Here is a 17930-nt window from a genome sequence, read left to right as displayed (position 1 = left end):
AGTGTAGGGATTGAACATCAAATAAGTACAAATAACATCACAAAAGTAGAGCTAGTTCAGCCTAAAGCTATCATTCCTTCAACAAGTATTTAAGCTCTACTAAATCAAGGCACATACACATCCCATTCACGAGTGTCTTAAAATCTACTATAAGACTCGAGCATGTCACCAAAACAGAGCTTGAGACAGGAAGAGGCTTTACAATTTTCTTGGATGGGAAGACTCACCGTTGTCTTCTGCCACTATTTAAAAAGGAAGTTTTTAATATAACTTGATACTTAATATAACATGATATCCAAGTTCATCTAAGAGTAGACTAATGAAACTATTTAATGAAGTATTTTTAGAAAGGTATGTGTGGGTGAGAGTCCTGTGCTTCTGTGTGAGCAGAGTATCTTTGGTAGCAGTGGTTAGCTCTGCAAAGTGGAGATGGGGTTAGCAGTCTTCACCACCCATCTTTCTGTACTTTTTCAACTGAAGATGTGCATATATTCTTGTTCAGAAACAGGTGTAATTAAAAAAAAGAAGAATAGGGCTCAGGAGGGTTTCCCTTCGAAGGCATCAAATATACTATAAACTGGCCACCGGAACACTGCAGAGTAAACTCACCAGTGGAGCAGGAGAAACTACAGTCTTATTTTATACAGGCAATCAATACAAAATGAAAATCCATATAAAATTTTAAGTCAGTGGCAAAAGTATGAAATAGTCAATAAACTTGTTGAAGCAATTTGCTATCCATGTAAACAAAATAAAATGCCTTACTTCACACCAAACCCCTAACTCCCAACATATCCCTAACGTTCCAGCTGGCTGAATTAAAAAGTGATCTGTTCTTTATCTGTATTGTTTAAATATTTTTACACAGAGAACTTAGAATTATATTATTTGTATAATTACCAACAAAAAGGATGAAAGCAAGGAAGGAAAACGCAATCTAGTAAAGTGATTTATAAAATTAGTTTTCCCACAATTTGCTTTCATGAGTAATTAACACTTATGAATACAGAAATGGAAACTGAGTGCCAAATGCTTTTCAACAGTGAGAATGCAAATACTGGCGCTGAAGGAAATACTGTCTGGGGTCAGGCCTGGCGCCAACTGCCAGGCTCCCCCAGCATATGTAATGGTCCTGAAAGCCCAGAGAAGAATACAATCTCCCACCAACACTGCACTTCTAGGTGGGGCTAGGAGAAAAAGGGCGGCACGTTTCAGTTCACATTTAGAAATGAGTAACAAAAACAATTGCGTCCTTCCCGTAGGCCTTGATTTTAGATTGCTTATCACTTAAAGAAGAAAAATTGCGTACCAGTATAGTTCAAGGGGGCCGTGCTTCACAAGACTTTCTCTTGCTGTTAGCACTGAGAATGAGCTACAAACAACATAATGTCCACTGCTTTGCACTACTCAATGTAGTGTCTTGCTTAAACAGAACAAGAGACCGGCTGGGCGCGGTGACTCACGCTTGTAATCCCAGCGCTTTGGAAGGTCGAGAAGGGTGGATCACCTGAGACCAGCCTGGCCAACATGGTGAAATCCCAACTCTACTAAAAATACAAAAAAATTAGCCGGGCTAATGACAGGCGCCTGTAATCCCAGCTACTTGGGAGCCTGAGGCAGGAGAATCTCTTGAACCCGGGAGGCAGAGGTTGTGGTGAGCCGAAATAGCGCCACTGCAGTCCAGCCTGGGTGATCCAGTGAGACTCCGTCTCAAAAAAAAAAAAAGAACAGGAGACCACACTCAGAGCTCAATGCCAAATGAGTCTCCTGGCTTTTTGCACGGCACCAAGTAACCCGAGCCAGGTCGCACAGCTGCCCTACCCTTCAGCGAGGACTCGGGCGAGCTCGGTGTACGCAACTAGGGAGTGCTACCGCGGGAGTTGAGACAGCGGATTCCGAGAGCAGGGTGTGGCGGGATCAGCAAGGACGCGGTCGCGGCGCAACGCACTGCGCAGACGGCGCCGGCGCCCGCACTCAGCTGTTGGGGGGGTCTTTCCTTCAGCTCTCCCCTGAACGTCCTCCAGGCCCCGGTCTCTTTTTTCTGTCTTCTTGTTTCCCTCCACCGAGTCGGCGCCACTGTGAATTTCCGTTTCCGGCGGTGTCCAAGCGGACCTGCGAAGTCGTAGTCGTGAGCAGGTTCGGTGGTGCGGCGGACCGGGGTAGGCGGCGGTGGGCTGGGGTAGGCGGCGGTGGGGTCCCTGGCTCTGGGGCAGGCGGCAGTGGGGTCCCTGGCCCTGGGGCACTGGGAAGATCGCGAGTCCTGCGCTTGGGAAGGTCCTCCCCCGGTCCTCCGGCTCATCTTTGCTCCGGAGGAGCAGCATATTTAGCATCTGTTGGAGGTGTGCCCCGGGGGTCGTTGGGAGAGTGACGGGATGAATCCCTGCAGAGAGCCCGGACTGGGAGGGAAGATGTCCTGGAGACGTCGTTTCCTGGCGACGTGGTGCCGGTAGGCGACTTAGACCTGAGCCGAATCTATTGACCGCAAATTGTGCTTTTCCCACCAAGAGCAAAAGGGAGAGAAATATTAGTACAAGTTCGGAACTAAAATAGAGAAGCAACATGATCTCTGAAATCACACAGCTATTCAGTTTCAAAGCGTTCCTAGTTCCCAGCCCTCCTAACTCCCGGCCGGTGTTCCTTGACAATATGGTGATATATAAAGACTTTCTATTTCCGCTCGTGTGTGTGTCTGTGGGAAGTCTCTGACTCACCTCTATGCTCCAGTAGCACCCTGTGCAGCCTTGCAATGTAGCCCTCATTGCATGGCACGGAAGACACTAGTTTGGATTTTCTCTGCCAGTCAGATCATAGCTATATCCATTTACTGGCCCAGTGGCTAGCACATCAGAGACACAAACGTTTATTAAATGGAATTAATACAGGACCTTAATTGAATGAAATGGCACTCTGCTCCGCCTTTTTTCAATCGAGCTGTCAGATTTTATGCAGCCCCATATCCTTAAAAAACTCACTAATTCAGTGATTACCAATTTATTGGCCACAGATTCCCTGGTACCTCAGAAATCACTGGAAGGGTCTCTGTAAGTCCATGGGGTCTCCAGGCATCATCTAGAACCAGTCATATCTCATACATACAGATACTACTATTTTTCTTTTTTTTTTTTTTTTTTTTTTTTGAGACGGAGTCTCGCTCTGTTGCCCAGGCTGGAGTGCAGTGGCCGGATCTCAGCTCACTGCAAGCTCCGCCTCCCGGGTTCACGCCATTCTCCTGCCTCAGCCTCCCGAGTAGCTGGGACTACAGGCGCCCGCCACCTCGCCCGGCTAGTTTTTTGTATTTTTTAGTAGAGACGGGGTTTCACCGTGTTAGCCAGGATGGTCTCGATCTCCTGATCTCGTGATCCGCCTGTCTCGGCCTCCCAAAGTGCTGGGATTACAGGCTTGAGCCACCGCGCCTGGCCCAGATACTACTATTTTTCAAATGTATGTAGATGAGCTGTAATTTAGGAGTTTTACAGAGTCGACAGGTACTAAAAGTAATACTGTGATCATATTGGAAGTTCATAAAAAGGTTTTAAATTTTTTATTAAAATTTAAGTTTTAGTTTAAGTTAGGAAACCACTTCATTCGTCTGGTTGATATCTAGGTATGAGCTGTCCAGTATGGTAGCCTCATGTGACTATTTAGAGTTAGAATGAAATTAATTAAAAATTCATTTTTTCAGTTTCTCTAAGTATGTTTTAAGTAACCACATGTAGCTGAAGGCTGAATAGCTGAAAAGTACAGATATAGAATATTTCTATCCTTGCGGAAATAGATAGTGCTGATGTTGACACTTAAGATGAATAAAAAGTAACTTAACCATAAAATGTAACGTTAGCAGAGGTAACTCATCTAATTTATAGCATAACAGAGAGAAATGAAATTGGGGATGGTTAAGCAGTTCCTACCCTTGTTCAGTGAACAAATACATCATCTCTTCATAAAGAAATAAATGAAATTTAATGTTTTCCCCTGTGTATTGACTGGATTGTAAAATGCTTCTCCCACCTCCTTACCCCAACCTTCTTCCTTGTAGGTTACAGTTACTTGTTATTGGTAAGTAGCCACTATGGAAACTAAGGACCAGGGAAACACAGAAAGAAAAGCAATGCACCCAAAGCTGCAAAGAAAAAGAAGCGGCATCTGCAAGATCTCCAGCTAGGAGACAAAGATGCCGGGAGGAGAAATCCCAAAGCTTTTGCAGTTCAGTCTGCTGTGCGGATGGCTCGATCCTTTCACAGGTATGTTTAGCTATAGCCTGATGGTTCTTCCTTTGATTCTTTTTAAATAGTAGGAGCCTCTCACAGGTGACATTTGGAGTCACAAGTCTAGTCCAGCTCCAAAGGACATGCAGATGCATGCTGTGTGGCTTTTACTAAAACGTGAGAAGCCTTCCCATAGAAGCTGCCTTGCCTCCAGCATCTGCACACTGGTTGGTGTTTCTTGCCCAAGATACAAGAATTTATAGAATTTGTTTCTTCTAAACTTTAAACTGTTTCTACAGTGATGATAAGTGTGCTTTTTCCCTCCAACTTTTACAAAGTTGTAATATAAAATACAAAAATTACAATATGTAATACTAACATAGCTTTATTTAGTGAGTCCTTGTGATATTCTTAGCAGTGGATTTTAAATATTATTCAACTAAATCCTTCCAGCAGCCTTACCAGAGTAGGAATCATTCCTGCCCTCATTTTATGGACAAGAAAACTGAGGTCAAGAAAACAAGTTACCTCCAATCATATAACTAGTAAGTAGGAGAGCCAAATTTAACTCCAGAGCCTCTGCTCTTATCTGTTATGATGCACTGCCTCGGTATTTACCTTTTGGTTTTTAAAAAACGATTAAAATCACTCCTAAAACAGTCAGATTTAAGGAGTATTTAATTTTCATCTCTATATTATTGAAGTCATCTTGTTACATCTTTATTGAACAGTAATGATTTGGATGGGGGTCAAAAGTTAATAATTGACAAGTTAATTATATTTATATATTGTCTGTTGTGCTCTATAAAATATACTAAAGTACTCATATCTGTAAGTATACCAAAAAAAGTCTATTTATAAGGTTGATACCTTTTACTCTATTTTGAGAATGAGTTTACTTTTTTTTTTTTTCTTTGATGAATAGGACTCAGGATTTGAAGACAAAAAAGCATCATATTCCAGTGGTTGATCAAACTCCACTAGAGCCCCCACCAATAGTGGCAGTGGTGATGGGGCCTCCAAATTGGAAAGAGCACTTTGATATAATGCCTCATTTGGAACTTCACCCAGTAGAAGTTTACCGAGATCAGAGGCCCTGTGACGATCGTGTCAGGTAGAAGATGCTGCCGCAGACACAGAGTTGGCGTGACTGTTGTCATCTGAGGGACATGCGTGTGTTTGTTGTTTTCTTGAATGGGGCATGTTAAATATTGTCATATCGTGTTATCTCTCTTATACTTTTACTAAGTTGGCTGTAACTTCAGAAAAGGGTAAGTTCCCAGAGATAAGGATGTGATACGTATCTTATCCTGACTGCTCTATGGCTTTGCCAAGCATGTTCCTTGGAAGGGCCTAGCAGGCCTGGTACTGTGAACACATCATTTAACACGTATGTATTTGCCACATAGCACATATCTCCTATGTGCCAGGTGCACATGCTTGCCCTTATGAAGCCACATGCTGGTGGAAGTGCATGTTTTCTCTTTTTCTTATGAGAATTTGCTTTGGGAGATGGTGACCTTTCCAAGTTTGAGGGAAGTAAAACAAACTTCCAGTGGTAGAATGGCAATGTACAATCTGAAATCTCTTGTTATTGCAGTAATATAGTTGGATTGAGACTTTTTTTTATCTTTGGAGCATCCATACTTTCTTTTCCTTTTTTTTAGACAGAGTCTTACTCTGTGGCACAGGCTAGAATGCAGTGGTGTGATTACAGCTCACTGCAGCCTCAACCTCCCAGGCTCAAGCAATCCTCCTACCATAGCCTCCTGAGTAATGTATGCTACCACACCTGTCTAATTTTTCTTTTTTTTTCCTATCTTTTTTGGTTTTGTACAGATGGGGTTTCCCCATGTGGCCCAGGCTTGTCTCAAAACTCCTGGACTTAAGGGATCCACCTGCCTTGGCCTCCCAAGGTGCTGGAACAAAGGCGTAAGCCACTGTGCCCAGCCCCTATTTTCTTGACCATTTTCTTATTACCTGAATTTAGAAATGATTATCGTTATGAATATTCTGTTGCATTATGTTTGAGGATGTTTTTAGCGATAGTGGGAATACGGAAAGTTTGATAGAGGTGAAGACATGGTCCTGCAGCTGAACAGCAGGATCGTGGTTATCATGGAGCCTGTCCAGTCAGAATTTTCCATGTTTGAGCACTTTTATTCATCTGGGTAGACTTTTGATGTTACTTAAATTTAGAACACAGCAAGAAAAATATGATGGAATTTATTTTATTTTACCAATTTTTGCCCATAAAAATGAACTTCTGGTACACTCCTTTAAATGTACATGGTGTTTTACTGGATGCAATTTAAAAATGAAAATTAGAGTTGACGGTTAGTTTTTTCAGGGTCTTTTTAAAGTAAAAATTTCATCTTTTCAGTAATAGGTAAAAAGCACAGACTCGCCATTATTGAATGTGGGTATGACATTAACATGATGGTTGATCTGGCTAAAGCAGCAGATGTGGTAAGTCAGCAGGGGCAGCCTGGGGTGCTGATGGAGACTTACAACGTTGTGATAGGTTATTTACCCTGTCAAGGGAAGAGAGTTTTATGATTATTAAAGGAATCATGGTCATCATCAGGGATACAGTAGATGTGACTGAATTGATGATGATAATAATAATAGTAATAAATGTTATTATATTAATAATACAAATGGAATGTGCACAATGAAATGTATTCCAAAATCTAAAAGCAAATCACAGGATGGAAAAAACCTTTAGTGAACACAGCTAATAAGAGCTCATTAACATGCATACATATATACATACAAATATATCATAGTAAGTACCATTTCTTCTTGGACCCTTCCTGGCACTATGCTAACTGCTTTCTACAAATTTAGCTTACATAAACCCTTGATACACCCTTGAGGTGAGTAGGTATTATCTGTAGTTTACATAAGATGAAATAGAGTCTCCCAGCAGTTAAGTAACTTGTGTGAAGATGGGACCCTTGTTCTTGATGGTTCTAGAACCTTCATCCTTAATGATAACGCTAAAGTAAGTACATGAATTGCCTGAAGAAGTGGTCAGAGTTTATCAATAGAAAATTTAGATAGTACTCAGTGTGTGGAAAATGTACACGCTCTTGCATTTATGGAAATGATAATGTTCACTATTCCTGATACTCTATTAACTATCTTTTAAATTAGAAAAATAAAATACAAATTAACAACAACAACAACAACAAAAAACGCCAGACGAAGTGGCTCATGCCTGTAGTCCCAGCACTTTGGGAGGCGGAAGTGGGCGGATCACCTGAGGTCAGGAGTTCAAGACCAGCCTGACCAACATGCAGAAACCCCATGTGTACTAAAAGTACAAAATTAGCCGGGTGAGGTGGTGCATCCCTAGAATCCTAGTTACTTAGGAGGTTGAGGCAGGAGAATCGCTTCAACCTGGTAGGTGGAGGTTGTGGTGAGCCGAGATTGTGCCATTGCACTCCAACCTGGGCAACAAGAATGAAATTCTGTCTCAGAAAAAAAAAAAAAAAGCAAAAAAAGCAAAAAAAAATAAGCCATATTGATTAGTAAGTGTGAGGTGACAGATACCTTGGTTTTTTTCATTTTTATTTAGTTTTTTCTAGAGCTACAGATTTTATACTTTGACCCAGGAAGACTCCTAAAATATAAAGGAAAAAGTAATACAGATTTTTAAAGTTGTTCCATTGTAATGTCGGAAAACTAAGTAACATTCAAATGTTTTGCTACTATTAGTAAAAATTAGTGTTATTAATGTAAAGTTGTGTAAAGATTACTAAATCTTGTATACTTGAAATGATTGAAATAGTTCATAGAAGTTATTTGTTTCTCTTTCATTTAAAATGTAGCAAGTTTCTAATTTTAAAGACATACATGTTAAGAGATGCCTTTACTTTTTTTTATTTTTAGTTATTAGGGATGCATAATAGTTGTACATATTTATGGGGTACATGTAGTATTTTGATACAAGCATACAATGTGTGATGATCAAATCAGGGTAATTTGGATATCCATCACTTCAAACATTTATAATTTCTTTGTGTTAGAAGCATTTTAATTTCATTCTTTTAGTCATTCTGAATTATATAATAAATTATAGTCACCCTAGTGTGCTGTTGGGCACTATAATTTATTCTAACTGTATTTTTGTACCTGTTAACCTTTCCCTCTTTGTCCCTCCCTCCCTGCTCCCCTTCCCAGCCTCTTAGCCATCATTGAGAGAGATGCCTATGTGAATCTTTTTCAGATTTTCAAAAGGAGCACACACATTTGGTAACGCACTCTAACTAATGCAGGGTACACACAATGTGCGTTTTCTCTTTCCTTACCCTAACCGCTGGTCTCTCAGGGCCCTGCAGAGCAGTATCCTTCCAGATACATATAAACACACATGCCACCCTTTAAAAACACAAATGGTAGCTTATTTTACACACTCTTCTATGCTTTGCTTTTTTCCTGTAATATATCTTGGAGGTATATAATCAGTAAGTACTGTAGCTCTGCCTCCTCCTTTTTAATATAATATTCCATTCTATGGATGCACCATAATTTATTTAGCCTAACTTATGTTGATTGCTCTGCTCTGGGTTGTCAGAGACTCCTGACTACGGCAGAGGCACACACAGTACGTGGATTTGGGTGTGTACGTGCGTGTGTGGATTAGGGGAGTAACACTGGCTTAGATGACAAAGATTGGCAGCTGAGGGACTGTTTCCTCCCTGTTCTTCCTGACCCTACAACCAGCTGCTTGCCCCTTGGCACTCTGACATCAGATGTGGTGTGAGGATTTTCCATCTGTTCTTCGAGCTGGTCCAGTGTTGCTGGAGAGCTCTGCTTGCTGCCTCGGTCTGCAGTGGCAGCTGTGCTTTCCTGCAAGCCCAACTTCATATATTCTGTGGTTTCGGGTTTTGAATGTTTCCTAGTTTAATCAAAGATGGGCATTTCTATTTCCATTTTGTGTTATTTTTAGTTATTCATGGAAAGATAAAAACAACTATCTTTAATATTAAAAGTAGAAGTTTCCAGGAATGAATTCTGAAATTATTTTGCGTCTTTGAAGTGTCTTAAATTTTAAAAACTGGTCTTGGCCGGGTGCGGTGGCTCACGCCTGTAATCCCAGCACTTTAGGAGGCCAAGGTGGGCAGATCGCAAGGTCAGGAGATCAAGACCATCCTGGCGAACACTGGGAAACCCCATCTCTACTAAAAAAATGCAAAAAAGCCGGGCGTGGTGGTGGGTGCCTGTAGTTCCAGCTACTCGGGAGGCTGAGGCAGGAGAATGGCATGAATACGGGGGGCAGAGGTTGCAGTGAGCCAAGATCGCGCCACTGCACTCCAGCCTGGGTAACAGAGCAAGACTCCGTCTCAAAAAAAGAAACAAAAAAAATTGGCCTTATCTGCTTGTATTTTCTTATAGACTACCATTCATCATAATCTTACTGTTTTTTGACTTAATCCTAAACTGATAGCTATTTAAAAAAAATTCTGAGTACTTGAGTTATACAAATTAACATACAAGATAGAGGTTTCCACTGCATACTTCTCAGCAAAAAAACAGATTTTTTTTTTTCTGTGAAGAGATTGAAAGAAGAGGTTGGTTTTCTGTATATATTTAATATATTTCATTGATTATCACTTTCTTCCCATTCTTTGGATGTCAGAGACCTGTTATTTGGCTTAAAAGTACATTACAGAAAACTTCATTTCTTTAAATTAGGATTTCTTAGGTAAGGACCAGGTTAGACCCAGCCTTTTCTGAGTTACTTCTCATGCATTAGAATTCTTAAAATGAAAGTTTATAGCCTAGTGGGCATTGTCTTATGGTTGCCTTTTAGAGCAAGTCAGAGGGTGGTAGTTTCTCTGGGGGATGCCTGTGTAGTCATTAGATTTAGTCTGCAGTGGGACTTTTCTGTCGAGGGCCAGATAGTAAATATTTTCGGCTTTGTGGATCATGTCTTTTGCAGCTACTTAGCTCTGCAGTTGTAGTGCCCAGGCAGCCATAGACAATATGTAAATGAATTAATGTGGCTGTGTTCCAATAAAACTGTAGTTACAAACACAGGTAATGGGTGGATTTGGCCCGTGGCCAGTTGCCAACCCCTAGTGTAGGTGGTCTGTTTTGGTAATTTCTTTGAGAAATGATGTGTTCTGTTTGTAGGTACTGATGCTTATAGATGCCAGCTTTGGGTTTGAAATGGAAACCTTTGAGTTTCTAAACATCTGTCAAGTACATGGCTTTCCTAAAATTATGGGAGTTCTCACCCACCTCGACTCCTTCAAGCATAATAAGCAACTGAAGAAGACAAAGAAGTGATTAAAACACAGCTTCTGGACAGAAGTTTACCGGGTAGGAACTAACAGTATAATCCTTTTAAAATAGACTGAAGAGGCCGGGCACAGTGGCTCATTCCTGTAATCCCAGCACTTGGGGAGGCAGACTCGGGCGATCACTTGAGGCCAGGAGTTTCGAGCTCAGGGCAATATGGCCAAACCCCATCTCTACTGAAAATGCAAAAATTAGTCGGGTGTGGCATGCGCCTGTAATTCCAGCTACTGGGGAGGCTGAGACGTGAGAATTGCTTAAAGCTGGGAGGCAGAAGGTGGAGTGAGTTGAGACTGTACCACTGCACTCCAGCCTGGGTGACAGAGTGAGACTCCATTTCAAACAAACAAAAAGACTGAAGAGACGTTACTAAACATCTATCTAGGATTTGCCTCCTGAATTCCCATTGTGTTTGTGTTCCCAGTCTCTGGAAGGTTTCCCTCAAGAGAGTGCTTATTCTGGGCCTCTTGGTATATTTCATTTGTCTCTGTACCTGTTGCACCAGGTAGTGTCTAGGTGTTTTGGGGTCGGGACTTTATAATAGAGTACATCAGAAGTTTCTCCCAGTTGCAGGACCAGGCACTGCCCCTTCCTTTCCATACTGCTCTGGTCCATCGGCCACAGAACCGTTTCTGTGCTCAGAGGCCTCACCTCCCTCTCCTCACCATACTTAGATGGATGCCCCTGCTCGGCTGCAGAGCAGTCTGCCTCTGTGGGGTTCTAATAAGTCCTGAAAGAAGCCAGCAAGGCTCTGGAAGCCTGAGGACAGTGGCTTTGCTGGAAATCTCCCTTCTTAGGATTGCTTCTTGTTTAGAGCTTTTATTTTGTTGCAGTATTGATGAGAATTTAATTGAAATTTAATTTTTAATTTTCCTTTAATGTTTAGGGTGCCAAGCAGTTCTACTTTTCTGGAATGCTGCATGGAGAATATCAAAACCAAGAAATGCACAATCTAGGCCATTTTATTACTGTTACGAAGTTTAGGCCTCTCACATGGCAAACTTGTCACCCTTATATCCTGGCAGACAGGTAAAAAGTGATTGTAAACTTTTTCTTCCTGGGCCATATATTTCAAAGCTAAAAAGGCTAGAAAAAGAACAGTGATAGGATTTATTTTGTGCCTGTTTGAATAGTGGGGGTAGAAGTGTAGTTGATGGAAAATGTCTATTTATATCATTGCTCAAGGATGCTGTGCCTTTGGGAGTAAATTAACTATGAGATGTTTAGGACAATGGGAGGACTTGGAAACATTTAAGGCTACAGTGGCCCCATCCTACGTTCATCCTCAGTTTTCAGTGATGCTGCCTTCGTGCCCGGGTGCTTGAGTCCTTCATGTGTGCCTTCAGTTTCCTTCCTTTGTGCTCTTCTTTGTGCTGTGGTTTTCTCAGCCTGGAATACCCTTTTTCCACCTGCCAGAATCCAAGCCACAGTAAAAATTCCAGAGCAGAGGCTCACCCTCTTCCAGAAACGGATTTTCTTAATATGTTCTTCACTCTTCCCCAACCCCAGGTAGACATCATCTCCCTGTCTGGTGTCTTCCAGAATGAATGTCACTTTCAGCCTAGAGACACAGTTGTGTGCCTGCCCCTTGTCCTCTGCTGGATGGTGAACGGTGCTTCCTTATTTCTGCATTGTCTAGTTTTCTAAACAACGTGCTTAGTGAACAAGAGTATGATGAGTCATTGACACATGAAAGGAGGTATAGAAATATTTCTACTGTATGATTGAGTTTATTTTTCTAGGATGGAAGATTTGACAAACCCAGAGGATATCTGAACAAACATCAAATGTGACCGGCAGGTGTCACTTTATGGTTATGTAAGAGGAGCACACTTGAAAAATAAAAGCCAGCTTCACATGCCAGGTATTCTCTTGTTATAGAACATACTAGAATTACACATAGGATTCTTGGGATGGTTTCATTTCTCAGGAAAACTGAAAAATGACCCAACAAGGGAAGATGGCCTTGCTGGAAGTTTTAAAAGTAAGCCAGCTATGTGTAGGCCTGCAAAGGTGTTATCGAATCCCCTCTTCTCTGACCTCTTGTAGCTAGAAGTACACTGTTCCCGTGTGGCATGATGCCCTTCTTTTGGGTCATGGGTTAAACCCTTGGACTGTGCATCGTTTTTAACCCCCCAGTCAACAGTAGATACTTACTGACTTGCTGTCAGCTGAAGCTGGCTTTTTGGGTCCTGTCTTCCCGGGGTAGAATAGAAGATTTTGCCATGCATGACGTCAGTTTCCTCCCAGACCCTTGTGCTCTTCCTGAACAACGAAAGAAGCGCTGTTTAAATGAGAAGGAGCAGCTGGTTTATGCGCCTCTTTCTGGAGTTGGGCGAGTGCTGTATGACAAACACGCTGTCTATGTTGACCTTGGTGGCAGCCACGGTTTTCAGGCATCGGTGAGACGGGGGTCATCGCTCTGAACCCTCATTATTCTTTCCAAGTCTACTGTTTAAAGAAAAAAAGATAATGTAGTCAGCTTTTATTTATTGACGATTGTTCTCTTGTACTTATAATAAAGGCCCAAATGCATATTGTAAATATGTAGAATGAAAAGAATACCTTGTTTTCATTGTACCAAGCAGAAGCGTCCTGTCCTCCATGCCTCCTTGATCCGTGGCCCCGGCGCGGGCCCTGCTGCCTGTGTGGCACCTGCACGGCTTATCTCCATTTCTACAAAACCAGTGTGCTCGCCAGCTCTCATTGGTCTTTTTCTTTTTCTCATTCACAATGGTCTCCTCATTCTGTACTTTAAAGTGGATTTCCAGTATTTATTTCTTAGTTCTGTAGTTGAATTTTATTGGGCTAAAATCAGGGTTATTTTAAAATGTTAGAAAAGCTAGCATTGTTGTAGCACTGGAACTGAGATTTTTCTAGCTAGGTGTTTAGGTTATCAGGTTATATTCTCACTGAGCTTTGGCAAAGTTTAATGGAGATGGGGATCCATTTCAAGCTTTGCTATAAGGATTTTCTGCTCTGGTTTTTGTGGCATTAAGAAATGTTCTCAGGAAATGTGTGTAAGATAATTTTGAGAAACTGGGTGAAACCAGTGTCTCTCCAAGATCTTTGTGCTTTCCTCACGTGCCCTTTCTTGGTGGTCTTGACAGGACGAGGTGGAGCCCACCCATGAGCTGGTCCGGAGTCTCATCTCCACCATCTCCACCATTGATGCCAAGATGGCTTCCAGTCGGGTGACGCTGTTTTCTGATTCCAAGCCACATGGGTCAGAGGCTATAGATAATCAAGGGGATGTCTGCCTTTTTCCTATTTTTAATAAAAAGATATATTACAGAAGATCATGTCACCCATAATTCTGCCATCATAACACATTTTGGTGGGATTCATTCTATGTTGTTTTGTTTTTCTTTGTGTGTGCATGTGTCTCTGAGGGCTCTTCACTTACCTGACATTACAAGGGAGTATTTTCTTGAAATAAAATACAGGGTGCGTTTTTCAACAGACCCCAAATATTCCTCAAATACCACGCCATCTTCCATAGGTTACTTTTTTGTGTTTTAAGAGACCTGAGTTCACTTGGCTTTCTTTTGGTGGCGAAAACAACAGAGCAGAATCAGGGAGTTTGTGGCTGTCCAGAAGCCGCATGCCTTGTCTCTGAAAGTTTTATTTAGATTATGTTGTATTATCTCCCATGGGTAAGTTTCCACTGATGTATGGCTTATGTGAATTACTTTTCAGCCTGGATTAAGAATTTGTATACCTTTATGCTTAACGGATGTTTGCAAAACATTGGTTTTGTTGTATTGGTTTATGACTCCCAGTAAAATTTATCTGAAAATTTTGAGATAATCTAGTATGTAATTTGTTACAATGTGCATAAACTACCTACCACAGTGCCTGATATAACGAGTGTTATTAGCTATTTTCATTTTTGCATATCCTTCTAGTCATCCTTGTCTACAAGAATATTCTCTTCTAATATAGTTACAGGTAAAATACATAATTTTATTTCTATATTCTGAGCATTTTGTTTTCTATACAGTCTTTATGTAGTCATGATTTTGTTGTTACCAGTGTTTTTTTGTTATTGTGGTTTGTTTTTGTTTTTGTTTTGAGATAAGGTCTCACTTTGTCTCCCAGGCTGGAGTGCAGTGGCGTGATCTTGGCTCACTGCAGCCTTGAACTCCCAGGCTCAAGTGATCCTCCTGCTTCGGCCCCGCAAGTACCTGGGACTACAGGAGTGCACCACCACTCCCAGCTAAATTTTTTGTTTTGTTCTAGGGACGAGTTCTCACTATGTTGCTCAGGCTGGTCTCGAATTCCTGTGCTCAAGCAGTCCTCCCGCCTTGGCCTCCCAAAATCCTGGGATTACAGATGTGGGCCACTATGCCTGGCCTATTATTCCTATATTCTAACTTATCCATCTCTTATGGTATGATTTTTAGTTTTTCCTAATTTATGTTTTCATATTTTTATCTATTGTGCTATGTTAAAAAGCTTCATACAGTTTTCTTTCATCCAGTGATTTTAGCCTCCTTATGATCTTCTCTATCAGTTATGGCACTGGTGACTTAAAATGGATGTTCTTCCTCTGTCATTCCTTCTACATTTGTTACCTGGAATTTTTAGCAAAGAGCTTTCAGTTCTTCCCTTTATTTTCATATCACTGCTGACTAATGCAATTGCGTTTTATTCCATGGGTTATTTTCCATCCCTGTCATTGTTCTTTCTAATGCCTATACTGTCCCAGATTTGGCCACGGGAGCCTTCAGCCTGTCTCCTGTGTCTTCTCAACTGTCTCTGTTAGTCTTTGAGCATTTCTTACTTTCTGACAGAACAAGAGGATCCAGGCTCATGTTGCCCTCTTTCTGCCTTGGGCCTGGACTCAACCATTTCTGTTAAGGATCATGTATGTTTAGCTTAGAAATTAATCACCTTTCTAAAAGATCTACGAAACACTAACTTCCCATTTAAGCAATTTTTTTCTAAAATTAGATTTTTTTTTAAAGGGTTATTCCTCTAAGTTCTTTTGAAGTGTGGTGTTAAGGAACCATGCCTGAGTTTGCTTATTAACTCTTCCGGTGTTTATCAGATTATTTTTTCCCTATTCTATGTCATCTTAAACATCTTAAACAATTCCTTGACATTTTTTGTTTCTTTGTATTTTCATTGACTATATTGCCATTTCCAGATGAGTTGATTAATGTACAAATTGAATTATTTTGCGTTTCCTTGGTAATACAGGCTGTTATTGCCAAAGGAGGAAAAACAAATGGACTTGAAAACTGGTCAAATGCATCAGAAAGCCATTTTGGGAGATGATTCTGTGCTAACATGCTCTCTCCTTTCTTGATCTCTTAATTTTTTTTCTTACCCAAATATATACAGGTTTATTTTGTCTTTCTAGAAGATCCAAGATCTTTGGTTTAGAGATATATTCTCTTAATGTTAACTGGTATTAGAATATACTTCTCTGTATTTCATTTCAATACATTTTAAAAATAGAAATGATTTTTTCTTTTGACTTGTGAAGTAGAGCATGGCATACAAGTGTTGTATTCTCAGTATTTCAAAAAATTTCCTTCTTACTGTACAAGTTGTATTCAGCATAAAAAGTCCATCCAGATTTGTAGTAGATGCAGTGTGATTATTACATGCTGATAAGGTATGAATTGGAGATGGGATCCAAAAGTACTGTACTTATTGTAATTTTTAAGCTAATTGTAGGTTTGGTGGTGAACATTTTACTTCTGCAAAATGCAAACAGTATTTCATCAGAAGTTGTTTTATGGTCTTTCAGACATTTTGTTTTATATCTTTGGTGCTTCTTGCCCATGAAGTGTCTCTTTTGTGTGTTTGTGCGTGTGTGTATTGACCTGCCTCTAAATTTCACAGCGCTCATTGTCAGGGATCAGCAGAATCAGGCCTAGGCAGAGAACTGAGCAGTACTCTCAGTATGTCTCTGTGTCCTGGTTGCCACATTATCTCTTGTTTATTTATAGACTGGAGAACTCTCTGACCTGTAACAAAGGTTGAATAGATCAGAGACAATTGGAAGAGGAATCCTCTACTCTATTGTTACCTCTTCTTTTTCTGTTCACACATGTCAGATAGAGACATGCATGTGGTAAGTTATTTTGTCAGAATGAAAGCCTGGCCAATTAAATGCTTTCTTCTCTTCTTGCTGTACTTAATGTCGATCCCTTGTTCATTTCTTGATAATATGTTTGGTTATTTATGTTTTCATTGCTTTTAGTGTCAGAGATGACTTTGGATTCCCAGTTCTGTGTGTTCCTGTCTAGCTCCCGAACCCAGCCAGAGAGGTGAGTCAATCCCAACTGGTGAAGTACTGAGAGGAAGCTACACAGAAAGCAGCAAGGTGTTAATAAGTGTACCTCTGACATTTCAGCCACCTCTGACTTTTCCATGGAATGGACAAGTAGCAGTCTCTGTCAGAACTACATTTTAAAGAAAAAAAGAAACTTGAAGTCATAAACTGTTTATTAATTTATACTGTCATTTTTGTGTGTTTACTCAACTCGTTTATATTGACTTGTTAATTGGTAATTTGCGACCTATTATTTATGAATTCATTGTCTACATGTCAGCAAACAAATTTTCTTCTTAATAAAGAATCTGGTGACTGGGCCCAATGGTTCATACCTGTAATTTCAGCATGTTGGGAGAGCAAGGCAGGAGGATTCCGTGAGGCCAGGAGTTCAAGACCATCCTGGGCAACATAGCAAGATTTCATCTCTACAAAAAAATGAAAACATTGGTGGGGAATGGTGGCTCATTCCTGTAGTTCAGGCTACTCAGGAGCCTGAGGTAGGAGGATCACTTGAACCCAGGAGTTTGAGGCTGCAGTGAGCTGTGATCCTAACACTGCTATCCAGCCCGGGTGACACACCAAGACACCATCTCTTCAAAAAAGAAATCTAGGGGCATCAGTGTGTGCACGCAGCATGGCTTGTGAATGCGGAAGTGCATGTGCGCATAGTTGTGCTCAAAAATGTGTTGATGATTATACCTTCTCAGAATGCAGGAATATTTTTTTATTTTTTATTTATTTATTTATTTTTTTTGAGAGGGAGTCTCGCTCTGTCACCCAGGCTGGAGTGCTGTGGCACAGTCTTGGCTCACTGCAACCTCCGCCTCCCAGGTTCAAGTGATTCTCCTGCCTTAGCCTCCCGAGTAGCTGGGATTACAGTTGCCTGCCACCACACCTGGCTAATTTTTGTGTGTTTTTTTTTTTTTTTTAGTAAAGATGAGGTTTCAGTATGTAGGTGAAGCTGGTCTCGAACTCCTGACTTCAAATGATCCACCCGCCTTGGCCTTCCAAGGTGCTGGGATTACAGTTGTGAGCCACCGCGCCCGGCCTGTTTATTCTCTTAAGAGAGAAAATGAGGGAATTAATGGACTGTAGTTCTGGACAAGGTGGAAAACTCTTAAAGT

At 41.0% G+C, this 17930-nt stretch overlaps 1 pseudogene; it reads left to right on the top strand.

The window, feature by feature from the left end:
• Nucleotides 1-5215: 5215 nt before the first annotated feature.
• Nucleotides 5216-17729, top strand: LOC126962235 (ribosome biogenesis protein BMS1 homolog; annotated as a pseudogene).
• The last annotated feature ends 201 nt before the right edge of the window (nucleotides 17730-17930 follow it).

This window comes from Macaca thibetana, chromosome 9 (genome assembly GCF_024542745.1).
Source record: "Macaca thibetana thibetana isolate TM-01 chromosome 9, ASM2454274v1, whole genome shotgun sequence".
Lineage (NCBI taxonomy): Eukaryota > Metazoa > Chordata > Mammalia > Primates > Cercopithecidae > Macaca > Macaca thibetana.
This window is presented reverse-complemented; position numbering and strand designations above follow the sequence as displayed.